The sequence below is a fragment of the Vombatus ursinus genome, unplaced genomic scaffold (assembly GCF_900497805.2).
Source record: "Vombatus ursinus unplaced genomic scaffold, bare-nosed wombat genome assembly UNPS02014779.1, whole genome shotgun sequence".
NCBI lineage: Eukaryota > Metazoa > Chordata > Mammalia > Diprotodontia > Vombatidae > Vombatus > Vombatus ursinus.
Window position 1 is genome coordinate 21,788,727 of NW_020954557.1, and position 21,855 is coordinate 21,810,581.

A 21,855-nucleotide genomic window follows, 5' to 3' on the forward strand; every position below is an offset into this window, starting at 1 on the left:
ATTGTCAGATATGATCTGTTAGAGAGGTACTTTAGTGGATTTATGACTTGTATATTTAAAACTCTTAAGGGAAAAAACATTTTCATTTTTCTCCTTTGTCTATAGAGTGAAGCTTTATAATCCAGGTTGTGCCTTACTGTTCCATTAAAATTATATTCTTTGATTCATCAAGAAATACTTGTGGTTAAAATTTTTTAAAATGTGGCAAATAAAAAGAGTAAAGTTTGGTTTTAGAATAAGGAAACAGAGGTAAATCTAGTCTTGATACTTATTACCTACATAAGTAATAAAGTAATAATAAGTAAATATAATAATGTAAATATGTAATAATGCAAGACACTTCATTTCTCTGGGCCTCAGTTTCCTCATCTGTAAATTAAGGGAGTTTTATTATACTAAATGATCTCTAAGGGCCTTCAAAGCCCTAAATCCTTTAGACTGTCTCATTTCAAATGAATATTGTCCTTCAAAGTCATTACCTTGAGAGGCTATACATTTTTTCTAATGATACTGTAAGTATTCCAGGCATTGTTGGAGCACTTCTCTTGGAATGGACATATAACCAATTTATAAACTATACAGAAAAATCAGATTTGTTGCTTTATAGTCTTATCTTATTTTGGGCCAAAAACAGAATGCTGCAGCTAGAGCTCACATCTAGTTCATCCAGACTTGGCTGTTTCCAAAAATTACATCCATTCTCAAGGGATGAAAATTTGCCCCCACTAATGATATTTGAAGTAATGTGCCACAAGCACTACATATACTTCAAAAAGAATAGTTCAACTATATTTTGTTCATGGTAGCAGCACTTGAGTATGGTTAAGGTTTTAAGGTTACTGATTTGAAGGATATAATTCTTGTTGGAAGAGTCCTGAGAGGCTCAAAAGCTGTCTTCAAATACTTGAAGGGTTGTCCCATGAAAGTGGAATTGGATTTCTTTTATTAAGCCTCAGAGAACAGAACTAGGACCTATGAGTAGAAGTTGCAAAGAGGCAAATCAATATGTACGTTATGGAAGGAAAAACTTGCTAACGATTAGAACTACTAAAAAATGAAATGGGCCCTTTCAGGAGTTGTAGCTTCCCCTCACTTGAGCAAACGCTGGATAACCACTTGTTAGATGTGTTGTGGAGGGGCTCATCTGTCAAGAATGGTTTGAAATAGATGACTTTTTTTTATCTTTAGGCAACTGGGGTTAAGTGACTTGCCCGGGGTCACACAGCTAGTAAGCGTCAAGTGTTTGGTCTGAAGCTGGATTTGAATTCAGGTCCTCCTGACTTTTAGGCTGGTGCTCTATCCACTGCGTCACATCGCTGCCCCAAAGTAGATGACTTTTGAAGTCTCTTTTAAGGTGAAATTCTGTGACTATCCCACGCCTCTCCCTCACAGGAATCTAAGAATGAGACAAATGAAGTGGCTGGTCCAAGGTCACAGAGCTGGGTACTTCCATATGGCCAGTTTGCTATACCATATGGTGTTTGTTGAAAAAGCATTTACTTTGCTTTAAAGTCACACCTCATAAAACTGTACTTACAGAATCATGAGCCTGGGAGGAACTTGAAGGATTATTTAGCCCAATCTTCTCATTTTATAGATGAGGAAAGTATGGTTTAAAAAGGTTATGTAACTTCCCCAAAATCATAAAGCTCGCTAACAGTCAAGCCTGGACTAGAGTCCTGATCTCCTGACTTTGGGCCCAGTATTCTTTCCCCTAAACAATTATAAGAGCTATATTTACAAAGTAGGCATCCAAATTCCTAAGATGTCTAATTCCTCCACCTAGGATTTAAATCCCTTGTAATATGACTCCAACCTTATTTTACTAATTTAAATTTTATTTAATAAGCTTTTCAACTTTACTTCACACTATACTTTTTCATAGCATCTAAATTCCATCCAATTTGACTTATCTGCTATTACATTAAGTTTGTATTTGATCTTCTAGCTCCATGCATCTACTTGTTCCAATGTAGAGCCCATGCCTTCATCTCTAACTCTCACATTTCTGATCTTCCTTCAACATTCTCAGCTCAGGCATCACTTCCTCCCTGAAGCCTTCTCTCCTCTATCCCCCAACCCAGTTTATTAATGCTTTCTCCCTCACCAAATTACTTCATTTTTATGGACCTTTTTACATGGTGCTATTAATGTAAACTCTTTTGGGGCAGGAACCATTTCATGGTTTGTCTTTGTAGGCAGCTATGGCAGCGAGGTGGCCTAGTGGAGAGAGTATTAGATGTGTAGTCAGGGATATTTGAGTTCAAATCCTGCCTCAGACACATGCTGAATGTTTGGCCAGAGTTAAGTCACTTAATCTCTTGAAGCTTCAATTCTATAAAATAGGGTTAGTAATTAGCAGTTAGTACCTACTTCACAAAGTTTGGGGGAAGATCAAAGGAAATCATATACATAAAGCTCTTTGCAAACCTTATAGCACTATATAAATGCAAGCTATTATTATCCCTAGTGCCTAGCCCAGGAATTTGAACATAATGTGAGTTTAAGAGAACTTTAGGGGTGTGAAGGTGTTGGTTGGGAGGGAAGAGCCTGTACCTCTAATTTCATCAGTGTAGGAAACACTGTATCCAGTGGAGAAACTCCCTCTTCCAATACAGATGAGCCAATGTGAGAAAGGAGTCTTGAAAGTTAAGTTTGAGGGGGCAGGTAGGTGACACAGTGGAGCACCGGCCCTGGATTCAGGAGGACCTGAGTTTAAATGCGGCCTCAGACACATTACACATACTAGCTGTGTGACCCTGGGCAAGTCACTTAACCCCACTGCCTAGCCCTTCCCCCCCTCCCAAAAAAAAAGAAACTTAAGTTTGAAAAAAGTTTGGAGTCTTGAAAGGTTAAGTACCTTGCCCAGGACCACACAGTACCAGAGGCAATATTTGAATCCACATCTTCCTAACTTTGAGGCTGATCCACTATTCTATGTAGCCTCCTCAACTTGCTTGTTGAATTAAATCTCTATCCATCTCAGGCGCTTTCTAATTTTCCACATCTTCCTAGGGAAGTTCTAAAGTGTGCTTTACCTCAAAGATCATAGGGCAAATTCCTGAATGCCCTTTTGAACAGGGGGTCCTCAACCTAGGGTCTGTGAAATGGGCTTTTAAAAAATATTTTGATAACTGTATTTCAATATAATTGGTTCCCTTTGCAATCCTGTGAATTCTATTTTATGCATTTAAAAGTATTATTCTGAGAAGGTATCCATGGGCTTCATCAGACTGACATAGGAGTCCTAACACCAAAAAGTTTAAGAACCCATACTCTGTAGAGATCTAAACTCTGAAAGCATTCATTAAGAAATAAAGCATCTTTTGGATACCGATAATTCCTTATTTTAATTTAGCAACAAATTCCAAGCTGAAAAACAAATATTACAGCTCTCAGTGTCTATGTAACAATGTGAAATGTCAGAAATCCCTGTTATCATTGATTTTTTCCCTTCCTCACTCACTCAGAGCTCTTGAAGTTATTTCCAGATCTGACCTCAATCTTTTCTCATTGTTTTTTCCCACTTCCTAGAAATCAACTTGACCTCTTCCTAAAATTCATCATCTTCCAGTCAGCTGAAGTCAAAAACTGCACTATTTTTAGCTCCTTCTATCTCTTCAACTGAGCAATTGTATATTGTTTTAACTCGTGATGTTATGATCAATTGAGAGGTGCTTTGCAGTGAGAGCAAAAATAGTGTCCACTTTTCCCATGAAAGCTTCCTTTTTGTGTCCAGCCTTCTATGAAATGCCCTATTACCCACGCTCCATGTTCTAATGCCCTGTGAATTCACCATCCTGATCCAAAAGAAAAGAAGTTAGCACTGTATTTCTTCTTCTAACCTCATGTATGGAGGCAAAATAACATTGTTCCATGTAGGTCTGGATGGTAAACATCAGCTGTGGATTTTCATTCACATAAATAAGAGTATTTATTCAATGTGCTTGCCACAAAATTCCTGAAGGTCTAATAATAGGTCTAGGAAAATGTGGACCTTTGATTTACCCACAAACATCCAGTAGGCATGCCAGTAGGCATCGTATTTGTAAATTTCAGGGCCATTCCTGAGTATCTCCTACAATGTATTTGTATTCCTCAGGGTAAGCTCATCTTTCATGGCAGGGCAAAAGAGGAGCTCACTTCCTTTTAGTCCATGTGCTAGTGAGGGCATTCATAAGAAGATGCTTATGCTGAGAAAGAAAACCGATACAGGCTTCATGGTTGCTCACACCACAGATAGGCTATAAAAACTTCGAACCAGGTAAGATGTTTGCACTCTATTTGTGACTATCATTTTGATGTGAAACCCACCTTAATGAATACCTGACAAAGAAACCTTTTAAAAGAATGATTTTCTTTGACATGGAAATAGTCAGTGACTGTGTATATAATGAAATCTTAACTGGCTGGTAAACTGATGAGTACAATATTAAGATGAACATAGAAGGAATAAAAACCAACATCATGAGGTAAAGATTGTCTGAAGAGTTAATGAAAGAGTCTGTTACATTAGTGGCAGCTCCAGGTTAGATAGGCCTTATTTTCAGATCAAGGTTTTCTCTGTGGAAGGTTTCTGTTTATCATTTGCTAAGTAGAATTGGGGTAGGCGGGGCAGAGGCTTGGACCAGTCCTCTGAGTTCCTTGGAATAGTGAATTAAAGGAATGTCTATCAATCCCTGGAGTATTGATAATAGCTAGCAAGTGAGACTTGAGCGTAGTTAAGTAGCCCTGTTTGAATCCCAATGGGCTTTCTCAAAGCCTGGTTTACCAGAGCTGTATTTCAAGAAATCAAATGAATGAAAACTACATGAGACAATATATGTTAAAAAACGGTACTACCATTTGTGTGTGAATTAATCTGGCCTTCTTGCTTGTTTCTCATACATAGCATTCTATCTCCATTCTCTACTTTTAAATCGATTGTCCCCGATACCTGGAATGAACTCTCTCCTTAATTCTGCTTTTTAGAATCCCTAGTTTTCTTCAAAGCTCAGCTCAAAGGCCCTCTCCTTCCTAAGGCTTTTCCTGCTCCCCCTACTTTTCCAAACCAAATTACTTGAGCCAGATACTGCACTAAGTGCTGGAGGTTACAAATCTATAGCAAAGGATAATCCCTGCCTTCAGGGAGTTTACATACTAATATCGAAAGATAGTACATAAAGGGTAGCTGGAAGGGAGGATGAGGCTTTCACCTCCTCAGGTTTTGGAAAGGGTACGGAACTCCGGAAGAGGCCTGGTTCCAAGTGAGATAAGACAAAACTCAACTTTCAAAGCCCAGGGTGGTTCCCCATGAAGAGTCTAAGATTCCAGGGGAGGATGATAAAGAAGATGAGAAAGATTGCTGAGCGAATGCTTTTGTCTCCCTGTTTGAAGGCAGAAACTTTCATTTTGTCTTTGTACTTTTAATGCCTAGCACATAGTATATGATTAATATGTTACTTGTTTATTGATTGATTAGGGTATAACTAAAAAAACCACAACTAAATAATCATTTCTATAGTTGTACATCTATAAAAACAATTCACTGGTTTTTAGAATCAATCCCATTGCCATTTATGACTTTGGCTCTTAGACTCCAAGTTAACCACAACCCTCACTTTGGAAAAGCCAATACGGACTTAATTTCTGAATCTGGAGTGTGCTTCCTTTGCTGGCCTGAAGCCCACCCTCCTCCAACCTCCAGCAGCCCACTACACTACCTTGCCACATTAGAAATCATAGGATGTTAGAAATCAAGTACCAACCCTCTCATTTTACAGGTGAAGAAACTGAGTCGCAGGGAGGCTCTGCTGTCCAAAGTCCATAGTTGAGTCATTGGTGGTTGTATTTGTTTCTTCTGGCCACACTACTTGCAAAATAATATTTTAAAACTCATACATCTTGCCTTTATTTTGCATGATTGTACCTCCAGCTTTACTTAAGGGTGACCGTTTTTAATTGTTTGCCAGCTTCTTCTCCGTTATTCTTTTCCTTCTTTCTTCATAATAATTTCGTGTTTTTATTAAAAATCAGAGATTTTACGTAATCTGTAACATACAATACCTACTCCTTCTACCTTTGTACCAGAATTCTAAATCTTGATTTCATCAGGATGGTATAGGGAAAATCCAGGTGGTCCCCTATGCCTGGAATTCACTCACTGTTACCTCTGCCTCTGAGAATCCCTAGATATCTCTATCTCTATGCACAGCTCAAGTGCTATCTCCTACACAAGGCCTTTCCTAATCCCACCTATTCCTAGCATTCTCACCCTCTTGAAATTACTCTATGAAATAGAATCACAGACTTAAAACTAGAGGCCACTGAGTCCCCTGGCCCCCATTTTATAAGACAAGAAATTGAGACACATAGCAATTAGTTGGCCTGCCTGTCATCACACAGCTATTAAATGTCTAAGGCAAGATTTGAACTCATCTTCTTGACTGAAACTCTTTCACTTTATCCATCTAACTAATTGACTTTGTATACACTTTGAATTTTATTAATCTATGTACATTTTATATGCCCACTTTTACCTCCATCCCCTAGAACAGGGCTTCTTAACCCTTTTTTGTGCATGTTTCATGTACTCCTTTGGCAATCTGGTGAAGCCTGCCTAATACTACTACGGTTGCTTATAATCATTATTGAAGAAAATGGTAAATTTCACTTAGAGGTTATTGAAAACAAAGATGTAAATTTTTTTTCAGTCTAAGTTCATGGACCCCCTGAAATCTATCTGTGGATTCCTTACGAGTCCATGGACCCAGGTTAAGAATTCTTGCCCTAGAATGTAGTTTCTGAAGAATGTGGACTGTTTTAATCTTTTCCAGTGTGTGCCAGAGTGCTTTGAACATAGTCAGGACATAATAGACTATTAAATTAAATTGAACCTCTTTTCCACACTGAGCTAATCAACATACCCAACTCAACTGTCAGCACCTAACTCCTGCTTTTTCACTCTCATTGAATAGACATTTCTACCTAGGAGGTGATTAATGAATATTTATTGAATTAAATTCCCCAGATTCACTGGCTTTTTCCAGTGGTGTCTAAACTGGGGCTTGAAGGGCACCTAAATTCCTTACACAAAGCTGCAATTCTGCTAAGGTCTTTCCTTCTTTTAATAACACAAAGACAGACACAGGTACATACATGACCTGCACAGTAACACAATTCTATAATTTTCCTTTGAGAAATGTCATGGAGCAAAGAACGTGAAAGGAAAATCAGGGAAGTTTGAGATGTTCTGTATTGACTAGAAGATAGAGGTATATCTATGTTTTAGGTGGGTGGCATTGCACGCTGCCTTTTATATTGGCAGCACATAATAATTGCTTCAAATCCTCTTGTTAATTTCTCTACTATGTTCAGGGAAGACAACATTTTACATAACAGTCATTCAAAGATTTGACTTGTTTGAAACCATTCTTCCCTTTAGTTTTCATAAAATTTAGATCATTTTCATATGACTTCCTTTTCTTTCTCATAAAAAAAAAGCTTTATCATTAAGTACAATTAGCCTTGTGTTTTTTCTAGTCCCAGTTCACACTAGGGCATTTAATGTGGTGTTGGAATTACTGTCATTGGCATGAAAGACTACTGACTACGCACATCCACTGGGTGTGGCCCTTTGATACAAAGCAACTCAACAGTCTTATTGGGCCAGGAGCTTCCATGCCTACAGTCAGCACTGCTACCAACAAATTAAAAAAAAAAAAATACATTAAATAAGGAAAGGATGGCCATGCCTTAATTATCACCATTTGGGGATGCGCTGTTTGACCTAAGTGCATTTCCAGGGAACTGATGTTTATTCCTGTAAGCACCAAAGTTTCTATATGCTGGAACTGTTCTGGAATAAAACCTTTCTAAAATACATTCCCCATTTATCTTAAATGGTGGATGCGGAATAGAATGGAACCTTTTCAGTGGTTCCTCAAAAGGATAGACTCCCCTTCCTTAAGGTTCTTCAATTGAAGGCGGGCTAACCATTCATTGTAGGGGAATTCTTGGTCAGGTGTGTATGGGAAGATGGCTTTAGAGGTCTCTTCCAAAACTGAGATTTTATGATTCTTTGACTCAGGGTCACCCATACCAATATTAAGCCTCAGCTCAACATAAAGCTGTAATTCAGCAATACTTTTAGTTACTAATGAGGTGTGTAGGGCTGTTTGACCCTACACTAAATGACCCCCAAATATTGTTATTATTGTTTTAGTTTTTGTGTCTCCCTTCTCTGCTTTTCTTTCCTTGTTTATGATGAGCTATCAGCTGTTACTTCTCATTCTTGTTGGTGTGCCTGCCTCTAGAAGCTTCCAATCCCTGCCCCACTCCAAATACGCTTTGCATTCGCTTTTGCTTCTTCTAATTTTCTAATCTGTCAGCTAAGAAAACAGATAGCCAAGCTTTTTTTTTTTAAGCGTGTGAAGTGAGTAACCAAGTGTCTCTCCTGTAAATAACTTACAATGAGTCCTGCATGGACTTTGTGATACCTATTTTGGCTGCTGAGAGAGACCATTAATGCTTATTTCTTGGCAGCACAGTATAATTAATAGACAGCTGGCCTCAGAACCAGAAAGACCTGGGTTCAAGTCCTGTTACTGACACACACACACAGTGTCTGTGTGACCATGGGCCAATCACTTACCCTCTCACTGCTCTAGGCTAAGGGTGTCAAGCATGGAGTCAGGCATGGTCTAGACAATCCCTAGTGAGGCAAGAACCAGATCAAAATGTAATTGGGAAACATTTAACAAAATAAATAAAAATATAATAGAAGATAGATAATGTTAATATGGGCTTTTCTAAATTAATGTGCTATTCATAAAGGATCCCTACCTACAATTTAGTATTTACCCCTTCTGTTTGAGTTCCATACCATAGCTCTAGGTAACTGAGAACATAAGAGAAGATGCAGAGAGAGTGCTCAGCTGCCTTGGTAAAGGAGGTCCCTTACTTGTAGCTCTCTATACCTAAGCTATCATCATTCCAATCCCTATCCTTAAGCTTTCTACATGAATCCTCCTCGTTTCCCCCAATTGTCCCCAGCCCCTCACTACCTTGTATTTATTCTGCACGTATTATTTTTTTTCTGTTTATACTTACACATGTACGTGTCTCCCTCAACATGTTCCATCTTTGTATCCCTACTAGTTGGCACAGAGTATGTGCTTAACAAATGCTTATTGATTGATTTCCTATTTGCATTCCAGTTACTTGAGGTCACTAGATAATTGACTGCCAGATAAATGAGTTTTTAACATATTTACATATTGCCCGAGTAACAGGGCAAACATATACCAGGGGTTGAAGAGCAAAGACACTGTCATGGAAATTATACTTTCAGACAGATTTTTTTTTTTCCCCAAAGGAAATATTACTACTCTTCCAGTTAGTGGGAAGAGCCTTCGTGAAAGAGGTAGTAACTTCAGAGTTGATTGACTAATGGAAAGGAATGAGCTCATGGAGTTGAGAGTATAAGCAGTTCAGATCCAGGGTGTGGTCTCAGAGAAGCACTGAGTGGTATGACTGAGTAAAGCAGACAGTGAGGTGGTGTCAGAACTGAAACTATATATTACTGTCATTTGCAAGGCCTGCTTGTAAATCTTTCCATTAAATTGCATTATTTTCATTCTCTGTCTCCTGACTGCCACCGTAATCATATTTGTGTCTCAGTGCATGTCTTTTGATGAGTTGAGTAATGGCGCTCAAGAGTTTAGATAGGCTCAATAGAGGTCTAAATTTCCATGTTAGAAAACATATACTACAGTCTTGCACGCTTTTCCAAGTTAGGGAGTTATAATTAGACCACAAGAATGTGAGAGATCAATATACTTTGGTAAGCCTCAAATAACTACAGCTTTGGTAAAATAATGAGAACAAATTTTCCTCACTTAACCCTCAGAGTTACTGCCAATGTTTTTGGCACTTTTTTAAAAGGGAAAGAAGATTCTGAATTATTGGCATAGGATTGCTTTTAAGTGTTAAATTTCAAAGGATTGTTTTTAAGTGTTAAATTTCAAAAAAAAAAAAAAGAGACATGGGGTTACTTAAAACAAACCTTCCCTTAGGAGCCTCTGCCCTTAATCTACAGAAAAATGAGCACTTCCAAAAGCTGTGGATTTATATTTTTTTCCTCTGTCATAGATTTACGACAGCCAATCAAGTCAAATCAATAAACATTTATTAAATACTTACCATGTGCTGTGCTAAGTTTTGGGGATACAGACAAATACAAGTAGAAAGAAAGACAGACCCTGCCCTCATGAGGCTTAAACTCTAACGGGGAAGACAACACATAAAAAGGTGTTGAAAAGAGGGTTCAGGAGTAAAGTACTCATGTTGGGGCACGGTGGCAAAGAAGCAGAGCTGAGAGAGAAAATGAAGATTGGCTGGCTTGGGCCTTTCCACAAAATGGAGTTTCCGGAAGGAACTCACCAATAAGAGAAGGGGACCATAGGGGCAGAAGGAATTTCCAGGATGAAAAAGTAGCTGAGACATGGTGGTAAAGTCCAGTCAGAGCTAGAAATCTGGACTGCAAGGAAGAAAATGGAGTCACTTGCCTTTCATACTCAGTGCTCCCTGTAACAGTGGAGAGAGAAATCAATGAGCTGCAGCGGGGAGAACCCTGGAGTGGGAGTCAGGAGTCCTGGGTTCTTTGATCTGCTTTGCTCCTCTAGGCACTATGTGATCAGGCAGAACTGATAAAGTTCTTTGAGGACAGGGAGTCTTTATCCCTCAGCGCCTAGCACAGTGCTTGGCTTACAGGAGATACTTTGTTAATGCTTGTTGACATAAGTGATTGATTTTAGAACAAAAGACTTAAATTCTCTGGACCTCCATTCTTCCCCTCTGTAAAATAAGGGTACTAATACTTCCTGGACTTCTCTCACCCCGCAGTTTAGAGAATCCAATGAGGTAAGGCTTGTCAAAGATATCTACAGCCATAAAATAACACATAAGTGGAATACAGCATCGTTAGACGCTCATGAACACAAACAACCGTGTACTACACGAGCTAGCTGGTATGTGCACCAGCCCTCAGTGAAAAGAAATTCATTAACGAAATGTTGGGGGGTGGGTGGGGAGGTGAAAGCCACTGGAGAATGAGAAAGTCTCTTTAAAGAGGAAGCCAGAGTGAAAAAAAAAAATAGAAGGAAATAGCAATGGGAAAGGCTGGGGGTGGAAGAGGATGAGTCATCGTGAAGGGGCAGGGGTGACTGCTGGAAGTAGGATCATCTAGGCGTAGTGTAGGTGGATAGTAATACCAATCACTGAATGGAAGATAATGAAGAGCGAAGCTGATGCCAGTGACTGTCAGGAAAGAGCTGAACCCATGTGTCCGTGAATTACAATGCTCTCCTTAAAAAGCAATTTTAAAGCACATACCCATCTTGGACTTAACGATTATATCTTTAAATGGAAGACTCTTTACCATGAACACATCGGCATACAAATTTACATCCTTTTTGCAAGGGGGTGATACAGACAGAATACTCTTGAATAAACGATATGAGTCTTCTGGCCCCATTTTCTTGGAAGGTATTTTTTTTTAACCAAGCCTTTCTAGAAAGGGGGGAAAATGCTGTAGAAAAGTCACAAACAACCCAAGTGATCAGATTTCAATTTAGGATCAGCTCTACATGTACAAATTTCTGAATCATTAGAGGGAAAAAAAAAAAAAGGACTGCAAAATGCACAGCTTCCACTACACTTTAAATAGCTCTCTGGATTGAGGAACATTATAATTAAACTGAGCCAAGTGTCACTGCAGAGAAGCTTCTAAATTATGGGTCTGAGTGGGGAAAAGAAATGCTGATTTGATTGCTTGACAATCAAAAACAGAAGATGTTCGGAGATGCTGGAGCTCAGGCTTGTTTTAATTGTATCAAATGGAGAAGGAGTGGGAGGAATAGGTGTATTCTTCTTGAATCTGGCAATCACATGTTTATCTCTTTTTCAAATAATTATTTAAAAAAAAAATAAATGGAAGCATAAATTCTCCCTGCAGGCAGACTAACTGTGGTGCTTATCAAGAATAAATGAAACTAGAAAGTAGCTAATCTGCCAATATTACAGTCTCAGAGCTTGGTTACTAAGAATTCATTCATTCATTCAAAAAACATTATTTGTTGAAGTCCGATTGTGCCCAGAACCCTTTGTGGGGGGTAAGGGGAGGAGGGAGAGTAAGGAGAGATAAAAAGTTTAGACAAGATGAGATGCCTACCTTAGTGTGTATTTTAGAAATGTGCATCTAGTTCGCCTAACTACCAATCAAAATATTTTTGTAAAAAAATATTTTTGGAAAGCAGAATGTCAGAACTATGTCTAACAGAAGTCAAGACTTTAATTGAGCAGGCAAGAAAAGAACTGTCAAAGAGAGACACTTCAGTCTTAGCTTACCCAGTAAAAGATAGGTAAGAAGAATGGTTTTCATGAGAGCTATTTAAGCCTCATGCCCCACTGCATTTCCCCTTCCTGAAATTTCTCAAGCTCTTTGCTCTCTCTAATTATGACTCTGGAGTCAGAGGACTAGGGTTCAAATCCAGCCTCTGATGCTTACTACTCATGGCTAAGTCATATGATCAACTTGGGCCTCAGTTTCCTCAAGTGTAAAATGAGGGAGTTGGACTTAGGTGGCCTCTGAGGCCCCTTCCAATGAAAATGACACTACAAATACTCAAAATCAGCAGTTCCCCTCAAAAGATATCCCTTAACAAAATTGGGAAGATAGATTTTTCATCCCAATTGTTCACAATCAGCAAAGTATAAAGGAAAGATGACTGAATTGTAGTCAGAAAACCTAGATCCAAATCCTGTTCAGCCACTAATTAGCTGTATCTCCTTGGGAAAGTAGTTTCATCCCTATGGGCCTCAGTTTCTTCGTTTGAAAATTGTGGGAGATGGCCTTGATGATTCCAAATTTAATCGTTTGTTATTTATGACCATCATTATCATTATTACCCTGACATCTTAGGTGTCATTCTAGGTGCTGTACAAAGAGCTGGGATAAAACACATGATTGTAAAGACTACCTGAGAAAGAAAAGGCCTCAGTTTCTTTCTTCTTAGGTGAAAAGATTGATAATAAATATACATTGTACTAGACTCAAGGCCAATACAATGACTGGGGTGACTCTGGTGCAAATTCCTTGACTGTTCTGAGACTCAGTTGCCTCCTCTGTAAAAAGAAATCGCTTTACTGGATTATTGAAAGTCATGTCTGGTTCTGACATTTCTATAGTTCTGTTTTGTTCTTTTCTCCTTCATTAAATGTAAAAGTGCCTCCAGGGTAGGAACTGTATATCTCTCCCTCCCAGGGAGTGATCTTCATGCCCTATAATTGCTGTTGATTGACAAGAAGCTCTTTCTCTCTGTCTGTCTGTCTCTTTCTCTCTCTCTCTCTCTCTCTCTCTCTCTCTCTCTCTCTCTCTCTCTTTCTCCTCACTCTCTCAATTGAGACTTCAAACTAAGTATATCATTGTTATCATTCCCTATTTGATCATTTTACTTAGAACTAGATGGAAACTTGGAGATCATCTATTTCAAACCTCTCATTTTACAGATGAGAAGGGGCAGCTAGGTGGTATAGTGGTTAGAGGGTTAGACCTGGAGTCAAGAACACCTAAGTTCAAATATGGCCTCAGACACTTACCAGCTGTGTGACTCTGGGGCAAGTCACTTAACCTCTCTTTGCCTCAGTTTCCTCATCTATAAAATGAAGATAAGAACGGTGCCTAGCTCACAGAATTGTTGTGAGGATCAAATGAGATCATAATTGTAAAGTCCTTAGTACAGTGCCTGGTACATAGTAAATGCTATATAAATGTTAGCTATTATTATTAAAAACTGAGATCTTGAGTGGAGAAATGATTTATCCAAGATCACACAGATAGGAAGTAGTCAAGTCATGTGTGATAACAAATCAATTTTAACATAGAAAATGATCAATATTTGATTTTTTTAAAGTATAAATTCAGAAAGAGCTAACATGTCAGAACTTAACCCAAAAAACACAGAAAGGGAAGTGAGGTGGTACAGTGGATAAAGAGTCAGGATAAAAAAGTCAGGATAGACTTGAGTTCAAATGCTGACTCAGATACTTGCTAGCTGTGTGACCCTGAGTAAGTGACTTAATCTATATGTCTCAGTTTCTTCATCTGTAAAATAAGATTAATAATAGCAACTACCTCCCAAGAATGCTGTGAAGATAAAGTGAGATAATATTTGTAAAGTTCTTTGTAAACCTTAATGCACTATATAAATGCTAGGCATTATTTTTATTATTGAAAAGCTTTGCACGGCTAGCATAAGCAACCTCAATTTGAGGATCTCAAAGCACACTTATAAGATTGGTATGCTAATGTTATCATGAAAATGAATCAGATGGGAAGCTGGCTAGGGAAACAGCATAGTTGAATATCAGACTTTAGAAAAACTGGACCCTTAGCTCAAAGTTGCTGTCACTTGCTATATTTTCTCTATCACATATAGAGACTATTTGGAAAGTCGGGGGAAACCACTAAGATAAAAAACATTTTTTTTGCTTCCATCTGGCCCTAGCTTTTGGATCATTTCAAATCTCTCCCTGTTCTCCAAACAAGAAAAAACAAGTATATAGGTTAGCTAAGATTCATTGTTGTTATTCTGACCTTCCTTTCTTAGTCTTTTCTTGCAACAATTTTTTTCTGGGCTATGTTCCAGAGCCTAAGTTTTATTATTTCAAAATATTTACTTCTTCCCTTATTTAAAGGAGATTTATAGCTAATTCCCAAGATGTACAAACTAATTCCAAAGTTATATGAACTATAATCTATGAAAGAAAGGTCTACATATCCACCAGGCGTACCTGACTCTACTTGAAAAGAGAGAGTTATTTCATATTAATACATATTTTGCCCTACTTGATTTCCTGCACATAATACATTGCTAAAAGACTTTAAAGTATATTCTCCAAGAGCATAAACAACTCCCTTAGAAATAAGTTAGACATTTAGGAAAGCTGTATTAATGCAGGGAACAATGAACCATTTCCCTAAAGGTAAATACCTTTTGTACTTTTCCAGTAGTAGAGAAGGAGAGAACAAGAATTCAATGGTAACATGCTGTTCCTTAGAAACTCTGTCCAATGGCCTGGCACTAATTGGACCATAAGCCCGTTTAGGACAAGACCCTGTCTAGACAGCTGGGTGGCACAGTGAATAGAGTGTTGGACTTGAAGTCAGGAAACCTGAGTTGCGATCCTGCCTCAGATACTTACTCTTTGTGTGATCCTGGACAAATCACTTAACTTCTCTCAGCCTCAGTTTCCTCATCTGTAAAATGGGGCTAATAATAGCACCTACCTCACAGGATTGTTGTGAGGATCAAATGAGATAAGATTTGTAACTGCAAACTTTAAAAAGCTATATAAATGCCAATTACTGTTATTATTGTTAGCTATTATTATTAGCCATTCATATTATTAATAGCTACTAATGGCTCTTTGTCTGTCCCACAGGTCCTTGCTTGCAGTAGGCCTTCAGTAAATTCATGTTGATTCGTGGATTGATTGGTATCCTGATAAATTGCTCAGACTGCTTTGTGGGATAGGCCAACATTAGAAAATTCATTAACTTTTCAAAATCCGAAGTATCTCTTAGGGAATCATTAACCACAGTGTCCTCCTAACAAATCCAGAGCTTACCAATAGTGTAGCATGTAACTTTTCTTTTCTTTTTCCCCCAGCCACTTAATAGTATTTTTTTCCAATTACGTGTAAAGATAGCTTTCAATATCCACTTTTATAAGATACTGAGTTCCAAATTTTTTTCTCCCTCCCTTCCTTCCTCCCTCCCCAAGAGAGCATGCAATCTGATATAGGGTATACACGTGCATCTAACTTTTCAAGAGAAAAAAGTACTGATATCATGTTCGGGTTTGGGGGGACCACTTCTTTACTTCTGTCCATTTTTCTGTCCTCAAAGAATAAATGGACTAGATTCTCTATAAGCTGCTTTGCAGCTAAATTGTCTATGATTCTATCAATCTTGCAGCAGCAAGAACCTGAGAGAAGGGGAGCAGTGAGGAGCAGTAGAGATGCACTGTGATGCCCACTGGGAAGGAGGCCCATTGAAGAGTGCAGCATGACAGACTGGTAGAAAATCACAATTTAAGGTGCCAGGATTTAGAGTATAGAGGTCATTTTCAGCCCATCTCATTAATTTTGTATTTTACAAACATCTCTCAGAGCCTGGGAGGTTTGTGACCAGTTATACTTGTATATGAAACATGGGAATTTGGAACAAAGAAATTTAGGGGCAAGGAGACACTCTCACATCAGCCTCACCTCCCTTTTTTAGTTTTTGCCTTCTCCCATCTGCTTATGTGTCTTTTTTTTTTTTTTTTTGCTTTTTTTTTGGTGAGGCAATTGAGGTTAAGTGACTTGCCCAGGGTCACACAGCTAATAAGTGTTAAGTGTCTGAGGCTGGATTTGAACTCAGGTCCTCCTGACTCCAAGGCCAGAGCTCTAGTCACTGTGCCACCTAGCTGCCCCTCCATCTACTTATTTGCATGACAGACCCAACTGATCTTGGGCACCTAAGACCACAATGCCTTCTATCTACATAGACCTTTATTGTTGGTTGATTTTTTTTTTAAAGTACAAATTCAGAGAGAGCTAACATATCAGAATTTAACCACAAAACACAGAAAAGGAAGTGAGGTGGTACAGTGGATAGAGAGTTCGACCAGAAGTCAGGATAGACTTGAGTTCAAAACCTGACCTAGACACTTGCTAGCTGTGTGACCCTGATCAAGTCACTTAATCTGTCTGTTTCAAATTGTTTGAGAGTTAATGCATGTTGGTAATCAGTAACTAACTGGAATTAAAAGGTACTTTATAACCCTAATTAATAATGATAACAACAACAACAGCAGCAGCAATAACAATAATAATAGTTTGCAATAAGGAGGTTAGGAAGAGGAGGAGGGCAGAATAAAAACTAAAAATCTATGGGCTCTAATTAACTGGCTATCTGGTCTGTATTCCAAAGGAGCTCAGACCCAGGGGCCAAGACCTTGGCAGGTGATCAGCCTCTCTCTATCCTTATACAATAAGATGCTTTTTCCCTAGTCCAATGACTAGGTATGTGAGAGCTCTGCTTTTCTAAAACAGCTGACACATAGCCTCTACGCTCTAAGCTAAAAGAGAGATGAGTAGCATCTCAGCTAAGAAACTCAGCTGAAGCCTAGGAGGTGGCAGCATCATGGAGAACCCAGGAGAGAGAGAAGAGGCAAGGAGCAGTGAAAATGGACTATGATGCCCAGTGGGAAGCAGTCCCAGAAGAATCTTGTAATTCTATAGATTGGTAATCCTATGGCTTCAAAGGCATGAGTTGGCCCAGTCATATGTGTTCTCTATGTATATGCCATTCCATGCATGTTTCCTATGTGTATATACTATCTTCACTGATGGTGTATGGATTTGTGGGAAGATTAGCTCCAGGTTTGTAGGGCGAATATTCTGTTGTGACTTCTCTTACTTTGCTGTTTAATTCAGTTCCTTTGTTTTGAACTGATTGTGTCTTCTCACTGATTAGTATAAATAAGTAAACTGATGGGCTTTTGAGCAATGGTTTCGAGTTTTTGCAGAGCCACAGAGTATTTTGGACCTAGGATAGCTAGGATAGCCAGAAGGCTCCTGGATGTGGGGGGTGCCACAGATGCTATATGCAGACTAAGAAACTGAAGCCCTGAGGAGTGATGGGAATAGCATCTTGAATATTGAGGAATAACCAACCAGGCTTAGAAAGCATCTATGAGTGAAGCAAGCGACCTCTGTGAGTACTTACCAGACTTAACACTTTGATGTTACAGTCTGCCCAAATACAGCAGGAACACTATAGGCCAGGTATCCAAGCTATAAATACTGTTTAAAGCAACAAAGGCAGTTAGTTGGGAGTAGCAGAAAGGCTTAAGTAGGAAGAGTCTGAAGACAGAAAATTTTTAATTGATCACTAATCCAATTCAATAAACATTTATTAAGTTTCTACTACATGTAAGTATTGTCCTAGGTAGTACAGAAACAGACCAAAACAAAACAATCTCTGCCCTCTAGGAACTTATATTTTACTGGAGTTCATTGGACATATACGCAGATAAGTAATTACAAGGTGATTTGAAGAGGAAGGGAGCACTTATAATGGTGGAGGGATAGGTGGGAGGGAATCCAGAAGGGCTTCATGGAGGAGGTAATGCCTGTGCTGATCCTTAAAGAAAGATGTGGGACTAGAGTTTAAGAGTAAACTAGATCTGATTATATTGAATTTGTAGTCATTTGGCTGGAGGACTTGGAATCAAGGGTACAAATGGAAAGGTTAGCCTTGACAGAATGAGAGACCACCTATTTCTCAGAGACAGGAGCAAAGATTTAAAAGATCATGGAAGCTGAAGAGGTTGATGAACTGAGAGGCTAGGATGCTTGAGGGGGCATCAATATCTATCCTGAAGTCCCTAAGGATGAGGACAAAGATGAGAGTGTAGCACAAGATTGAGTCAGATATTGAACTCCCTGGGGTGGGCAGGAGAGTGACATAGGGACCATTTAGATTACAGCCACAAAGATCTGAGTGAGGTAATATAGGTGAATGAAGTCGACTGCAAAGAAGGAGAGGTTGTAGAGTTATGGCAACAGAGGTGGGGTCTGGATGTGGCAGTGAATAGCAAGGAATAGGCTAACTTTTCCTCCTGGTGCAGCCTGCTGGGGAAATGAGAGAAAGAGTGAATATCATTGGAGAGGGTGGCCAGGGATACAGCATCTTCTAGAGAGATCCAGGTTGCCATGAGCATCAGGAGATAGGAAAATGATGAGATAAAGAGATTCAAGATAAAGGGAATTTTGTTCATAAAGGAAGGGTCCTAGAGGACGAAATGGCAATGGAGGGCAGAAGAGGCTATGGACAACTGAAGAATTAGGACTGAGACCACTAGAGATGAAAGTGCAGAGAGAGAGAGATCATTCAATCAAACAGCATGCATTTATTAAATGCTTGCTGTGTAATAGGTGAATTCAATGACCAAAAAATAAAAGAAAAAAGAAGAAACAATCTCTGCTCTCAAGAAGCTTGTATTCTGTTAGAGGAGATAACATATATGTTATCTTGAAGGAGGATTCTATAAAGAGGAAGTGGACAGAGAGTATATTCTATGCATGAGCATTGGGAAGTTTTAACAGCCAAAGGGATGATTCTATAGTTTATACTAGAGGCAAGAGGAAGCTATTGGAGTTTACCAAGTAGAAGAGTAATGTGGTCAGACTGCACTTGGAGAAAATCACTTTGGCGGCCAAGTGGAGGATGAATTGGCATGGAAAGAGAATTGAGGCAGGGAGATCAGTTAGGAGGCCATTGCAATGATCTAAGAAAAAGTGATGAGCACTTGAATGAAAGCTTTGTAAGGAAAGAAAAAGAGCAGGATGTGAGAATGTTGTGGAGTTAAAGAAGGAAAAGTAAAAACAGTGAAGTGGTACCATGAATAGTGCCCCAGACCTGGAGTCAGGAAGTCCTGAATTAAAATCCAGCTTCAGACACTTACTAGCTGTGTGACCCTGGGCGAGTCACTTATGCTAGGACTGCCTCAGCTTCCTCAACTATAAAGCAGGGATAACAATAGCACCTGCCTCCTAGGATTGTTGTAAGGATAAAATGCGATAATAATTGTGAAGCACTTTGCAAACCTTAAAGTACTACACAAATGCTAACTATTATGATATTTAATTAATTTAATTGTTATTAATTAACGGGAAAACTATTTTTTACCTCAGCAGCAGGTGATTATGAATTGCAGTGATAAGCAAAATGGGAGGTAAGAATTTGTGGACCATCGGATGGAGAAAGAACTGATTGACTAGGAAGCCTTATCTTTCAGGATCCTGTGAGGATTGAACTTGACATTGATGCTTGTCATTTCAAATGCTGGTCAGCAGAGCATAGGTACTGTACAAAGAGTGCTTGCCGTTTCAACATAGGCACTTTCTAAGTTGCTGCCTTGGGTTCCCTTCTTTTTTCACTCTCTCCTTTCTCCTTTGAAAAGCTTCTACTATCTTCATGGCTTCAACGAGTCAACTGAAGACAACGTGTCAGAGAATGTCCATATTTATGGTGCCAAGGAAAGAGGAATAGCCAAATTTAATTCCAGTCCTAAATTTACAACTGTCTACTTGATATTTCCGGTTGGATGTTCAGCAGTCACCTTAAAAATCAACATGTAAAACTTAATTATCAATATTTTCTCTCAAGCCAAAAGCTCCTCCTGACTTCCCTCTTTCTATTAACACTACCGCCGTTTTCCCATACATGTTTTGTGGTAGGAACATGGCTCAGGAGTCAGAGGGCTTTGGTTTGGAAGTCTATCTCTATTTCTTCCTACCTGTGTGCTTGGGCAACTGTCTTCATCTCCTTGGGGCATAATTTCTTCATCTGTAAAATAAGGGAGTTGGACTTTGATGGCCTTTGAAGAACCTTCCAACTCTAGAGCGAAGGTCCTATGACCTTTGACTTTTCTCTTTCCCCTAGTCTCCCAATCCAGGCAATTGTGATTTTTTTTGGTCAGTTTTGCCTCTATAATATTTTTCAAATCAATCTGCAATATTGAAGAAGTGATAGATGGTCTCTAAAGTTTTTCCACATTCTAAAATTGTATGAACCTTTTATTTCTGTGTGTATGTAATAATTTCCCTACTAAATTGTAAGTTCCTTGAAGTTATAGTCTTGTTTTACTCATCTTTGTATTCTGCACTAGCATGCACCCCATACATTACAGATGCTCAACTAATATCTGATGAATGAATGAATGAAGCTTGGTGCTGATGCAGCTTTGAGAAAAGAAATTAAACTTTTTTTTCCTGAGACTCAATGAATTTTTTTTCTGCTACAATCTGCAGCTACCCAGGTTTCTCAGATGACATTTGCTCAGAGAGAGAAAAACTTAATTAGTCTCTTAATTATGCAGAAAAAGATCAGTGGAAGCAAACAAGACTAAAATTGAGTAAAATAGTCTTATTATGTAGAAAGGATAAAGAAAACCAGGGATAAAAACAATTGCATAAGTAAGTTTCTCAGAAATAATTGCTACAAAATCCCCACCAATTTAAATTAGCATCCAACCAGTGTAGGCCAACAATTACCCCTATCTCAGTTCAATGTACAAATTCAAACACTTAAAAACACATGTGAATCTAATTGAGTCCAAATAAACGAACAATGTTCACTGTTCCATTGGTCTTTTTCTTGTGAAAATTAGCTAAAAGGAAGAAGAATATTTAGTATACCTCTGGGCCTCAACTTCCTTAGCTGTAAAATTAGAAGGTTGGACTCAATGACCTCCATAATACCTTCCAGCTACAAAGCTGCAACTTACTAAACATCTGGCTAATTTGTCTTCTATGCAATATAGGATCTCTTCGGGCCAGAAATAGTCACAAAACTTATTCCTGAACCAGTGATTAGCGACCACTTTTGAATGCTGCTGGGGAGAAACTAACACCATTCACAAATGGGGTAGGAAAGGAGAAAGTACCTAGCCGGAGGCAAGGGAAGGACAAACTAGATAGAGAGACAAAATCAGGACTAAATATCTCCCCAGGCAGAGCCATTTGTTCATAAAAACAGTATAAGAGAACTGCAGGTAACTCTGGGAGGGAAGGAAGCAAGGGCTTTGGGTTCCCACACCTGCTTTAAAACAAGAACACAAGTACTCACTCAGACATGCTCCCACCAACCTGAGGGAGGAAGAGGTAATGAGAACAGCCAGTAGCTGCTAATGGAACATCTGTTCTGTGGATAGACAGCTACAGTGGATTACATTACTTTCCCAGAAGTTTACTTATGGCAAC

The 21,855-nt window shown here is 38.8% G+C and overlaps 1 protein-coding gene across 1 annotated transcript in view; it reads left to right on the forward strand.

The window, feature by feature from the left end:
• The first annotated feature begins 4,223 nt into the window (after nucleotides 1–4,223).
• LOC114045663 (serine protease 58-like) overlaps nucleotides 4,224–21,855 on the forward strand; it is a 47,440-nt gene continuing 29,808 nt past the window's right edge. The window contains exon 1 of the mRNA XM_027865727.1: nucleotides 4,224–4,264. The gene's annotated coding sequence lies outside the window, so the exon portion shown is untranslated. The remainder of the gene's footprint in view (nucleotides 4,265–21,855) is intronic.